This window comes from Spermophilus citellus, assembly GCF_964194105.1.
Source record: "Spermophilus citellus genome assembly, chromosome: X".
Taxonomy (NCBI): Eukaryota; Metazoa; Chordata; class Mammalia; order Rodentia; family Sciuridae; genus Spermophilus; species Spermophilus citellus.
The window spans coordinates 146542516-146547681 of NC_138190.1; the positions used below are offsets into that span (position 1 = coordinate 146542516).

A 5166-nucleotide genomic window follows, 5' to 3' on the forward strand; every position below is an offset into this window, starting at 1 on the left:
AAACCACCAAATACATTTTTCCTCCCCTAAAATTGTCCTTGTCCAGTCTTTTAGTCACACCTGACTAAAACATTCCCCAACTGTCCTCAAGAAGCCAAGACTTCTTCCTCACCAATCCATAGGAATCAGAATTAGATATCTAAGACTCCTCCCCTCCTTTCTTTCCCATCTCCAAATTCGGATTTTTCCCTCTCCTAATATGATCCCCACAACCTGATGACTCCCTCCTGTGCGTCCCACACTGAAAACGAGGAGTCCCTTTCCCCCTTACAGCAGAGCTCCTCCCACTCCCAAGGTCACCTGCACCTCTGCAGACAGAGCTGAGTCCTGTGGCTGGGAGCCCCACCTCCCCTCTCCATAGGTGTAGAACTGGGATCCCCTCTTGCAAAGATTTGCTCTCTTCCAGTGTGCCTGTGGTTACTCTGAGGTCCCTCAGAGCAAAGCCCCTAGCTGCCTGCTCAGTTTCTCTGACTCTGCAAGTATTTCAGTAGCCTGCAGGGAAATGCCTCTTTCAGGCTGCAAGCCAACTCTGAAGTCTATCTCAAAGCCCTGGAAAACGACGTTTAAGAATATGCCTCCTCTGCACACTGCTGGGGTGCCCAATCCAGCGGTTTGGGGGGTGCTAAGTCCACGTGAGCATTTTCAAGAAGCTCCAGGGAAAACAGTCTTAGCATCTCTGTGCAGGGCACATGGCTTCACTGAAAGATGTGTCAGTGTTGTCCTGAGGACAGGACCTGTGCGGTAAGGGCTAGATGTGGCAAGGCCTGGACCCTCCAGCAACTATAAGTACACTCATTGGCCCTTCACTAACAAAATTGCCTCCATCAATTATTGTGGGCTGAAGGCAGGAATGCACCAGATATTGGTGGGCAGGAGACCCAAATATAGGGTTCCCAGTGCCATCCTGAACTCATAATATGTCCCTTCTATTCTGGGAATTTCCATAGCAGACACAGATTGGCTATTTCTTATCACAGGTCTTCACACTGTAAATCCAGCCTCCAAGCACTTAAGCAGCCATTGCAGAGGAAAGGGTATGGGCTTTTAGTCAGGTAAAGCTAAGTCATCTAACAGCTAGATGACTTACACATGTCACAGAACATCTTTGCCCCACCCCATCTATAAATGGGCAACAGAAACCCTTTCCTTTTTGTATATTGCTGAATTTGATTTCTAATTGTTGAAATTCTTGCCAGTGTTCATGAGGGCTATGTTTCTAGAATTTTTAATATAAAATATTTTATCAGGATTTAGTACTAGATTTGTCCTGGGCTCATAATGTGAGTTGGAAATCCATCCCTGCTCCTCTTTTTTTCTGAGTGTTATGTAAGATTGGTAATTTCTGTTCCTTAAATATTTGTCAGAGTTCACCCATGAAATTATCTGGGCCTGGATTTTGTTTATTTTGCTTTTAGGAATTTTTTTGGATAGGAAATTAAATTCATTTATAATATATAGGGCTATTTGTATTTTTTCAATCCATTTTAAGTTTTGGTAAATTACTTCCAAGATATGTGACAATTTTGTCAGGCTTGTCAAAATTATTGGTGTAAACATGTTCATCATATGCTTTAATTATTCCTCTAATTATCTGTAATGATATCACTCTTTCATTTCTAATACTGATGCTCAGTGAATTGTCTGTTTCTTGATTAACCTTAGGGTTTACAAATTGTGCTACTCTTTTAAGATATATTATTCATTCAATTTCTCCTGAATTTGTTTTCTGTTTCATCGATTTCTGCAGTTATGTCTACTATCTCCTCCCTTCCATTTACTTTGGATTTACCTTGCTATTATTTTGATACCTTCTTTAGATGTAACATTACTGTATTGTTTTTATATGATTCTTGCTTTCTAATGTAAACATTAAACAATGCATCTTCCTCTAATCACTTTTCTAGCAGTATCCCCCTGATTTTAATAAGTTTTATTATATCATTTTGTCTAAAATATTTTCTAAGTTTCTTTATTATTTCTGCTTTGACCCATGGGTTTTGGGGAGTGTCATGTGGAATTTCCAAATATTTGGATATATATTATAATTTGTTTCTAATGAAATTCCACTGTGTATTCAGAGAACTTACTATGACATATTTCTGTCCTTCTAAATTTATGGAGACTTGTTTTATGTTCCTGCATTTGATCTATGTAGGCTAATGTATACTGTGATGTTATAAACATCTGTGTTCTGCAGTCATTGAGTAGTCTATAAATATCGATGAGGCAAAGATGATTGATGACATTATACAGATATCCTATAGTTACTGGTTTCTTCTCTAGTTGTATCAATTGCTGAGGCAGGAGTACTAAAACCTCCTACTATAATTGTGGAAATGTCTGTTTCTCCATTTATTCTGTCAATTTTTGCTTCATATCTTTCAAAGCTCTATTATTGGGTGGAAACACATCTATAAATTTTATGTTTTCCTGATTAATTGACCCTTCAATCACATTTGATCACAGGTAATACTCGTTACCTTTATCTCTCCTTCTTATTAACAAAACCATTATCCTGTTTTGTGTGTGTGTGTGTGTGTGTGTGTGTGTGTGTGTGTTATGTTGGGGATTGAGCCCAGGACCTTGTGCCTGCTAAGCAAGTGTTCTACCACAAAACTGAAACCCCTGCTCCCCACTTTCATATATTTTCATTTGCACAGCTTATCATGCGTCTTTTACTAATCATCCCACTGTTTAGCGAATTTATACTGAATATACCTTTCTAACTTTAGGAAATGCAATCCTCCAGCATCTCTCTCTCTTTTTTTTTAGTTGTTGATGGACCTTTATTTATTTACTTACTTATTTATATGTGGTGCTAAGAATCAAACCCAGTGCCTCACACATGTTAGGCAAGTGCTCTACCACTGAACTACAGCCCCAGCCCCCTGAATATACCTTTTTAATACTGTTTTTGTGGTTTCATTTAAGAACAAAAAAATATGTACATGAACTGTCTATTCATTGTATTCACTGTGCAGCCTGGCATTAGGATTGTTGACTCTGGTGCCCAATTGAGCTGCTCTTTCCATGATGGCTTTACAATCTCAGCACAGTAAGATTTGTTGCACATGAGCAACACTTCTACCTCCTTGACATTGTGAATGAAGAACTTTTGGAAGCCAATGGGCAGCATGTGCTTTCTTTTCTTGTTGCTCCACATAACCTATGTTGGGCATAAAGATCTGGCCCTTGACAATCCCCAAAAACCAAATACTGAATGTTTTCTCTGATATAAGCAGACTGATTCATAGTGGGGTTGGGAGAGGAAGCATGGGGAGGTGTAGATGTACTCTAGATAGGGCAGAGGGGTGGGAGGGGGAGGGAGGGAGCATGGGGTTAAAAAAGACAGTGGAATGAGATAGACATTATTACCCTAAGTACATTCATACCAAAAATGGTATGAATATTCTTTATATACAACCAGAGATATGAAAAATTGTGCTCTATATGTGTAATATGAATTGTAATGCATTCTACTGTCATATATAACGAATTAGAATAAAACATAAATTTAATTTAAAAAAAAAATCTGGCCCTTGAATCTTCTCTGTATCCAGTTGTCAATATATCCGGGTTTCCGCCATTTACGCTTAATTTTGACATATTGGTCTGACTGGTGCCTGATGAACTTCTTGGTCCTCCTTTTGACAATTTTAGGCTTCAAAGAGGTCTGAGGGCAGCCATCCTGCCGAATACAGATGGTAGCCATCTCCATAGGCAGCACTAAAGAAGAGAGTCTGAATATATTTTTCATAAGGTAGAATTTAGGTCTATCCTTTTACTGTCTATTCTTTTTTTGTTCCAAGTTTATAGTTCCCTGATTATGCTAACAAAATATTTTTTAAATTCAATTTGAATTCATATGTTTTCTTTTTGCTTATGACACTGCATCATTTTTAGTGGTCATTCTAGAGATTACAATATATATCTTTAACTTTTCACTGTCTACTTAATATATACATGAATGTAAGAAAAGTAATATTATTATCAATAAATTAAGAACAAATAACTATTATTTAATATTTATGTGAAAGTTTACCATTAATAGTATCCTACATTTCAAGGTAAAAATTAAGGCTTTCCTCTAAAAAAGGAGAATGATTTTTTCTTTCTTTTTCTCTTTTTTAGGGAACTGTTGTTTTTCTTCACATTGAAATACTTCCTTCAGCATTTATTTCAGTGCAGGTTTATTGATGAAATTTTTTAGATTTTGGTGCTTTCAAAGTATACTTATTTTGGGGCTGGGTTGTGGCTCAGTAGTAGAGTGCTTCCCTGGAATATGTGAGGTACTGGTTCCATCCTCAGCACCACATAAAAATAAATATCCTCACCAACATTTATTGTTGCTTGTATTCTTTATTGTTGCCATTCTGACTGGAGTGAGAAGGAATCTCATGTAGTTTTAATTTGCATTTCTGTAATTGGGAGAGATGTTGAACATTTTTTCATGTCTGTTGACTATTCACATTTCTTCTGTGAAGTGCCTGTTCAATTCCTTTGCTCGTTTGTTGATTGGGTTATTTGGGGGTTTTGGTATTAATTTTTTTGAGTTCTTTATATAGCCTGAAGATTAATGCTCTATTTGAGGTATACATGGCAAAGATTTTCTTCCATCCAGTAGGCTCTCTCTTCACATTCTAATTGTTTCCTTTGCTGTGAAGAAGCTTTCTAGTTTGATTCCATTTCATTTATTTATTCTTGATTTGATTTCTTGTGCTTTAGGAGTCTTGTTGAGGAATTCAGTTCCTAAGCTGACATGATGGAGAGTTGGGCCTGCTTATTCTTCTAGTAGACACACAGTATCTGGTCTAATGCCTAGGTCCTTGATGAACAAAACACTTTTGAACAACAAATCAATCAGAATAAATCAAGGGAAAAATTTCAAATTTCTTAGAATTAAATGTACGAATATATCACAATGAATCCCAGAATTTTGTATAATTATAATGCACTAATAAAAAACCAGCATACACACACACACACACACACACGCACAATGTGTGTGATAAGGCCATACCATAAAGATTTGTAAATAGCATCAGAATGTACCCCTCTCTCCCTTGGGTTTTCAGAACATTCTGTTTGTTTCACTCTTGTAAGATTTTTCTTCATTTCCCATGCTATGTGAGCCTTTTAGGGGCAAGTGGCATGAAATATTCATAT

At 37.2% G+C, this 5166-nt stretch overlaps 1 pseudogene across 1 annotated transcript; it reads right to left on the minus strand.

Moving 5' to 3' along the window:
• Positions 1–2957: 2957 nt before the first annotated feature.
• On the minus strand, positions 2958–3719 carry LOC308639250 (large ribosomal subunit protein eL32-like; annotated as a pseudogene). Its single transcript has 2 exons — positions 3533–3719; positions 2958–3185 (listed from the first exon to the last, which is right to left on the minus strand). The product of its transcript is annotated as a large ribosomal subunit protein eL32-like (transcript).
• Positions 3720–5166: the final 1447 nt, after the last annotated feature.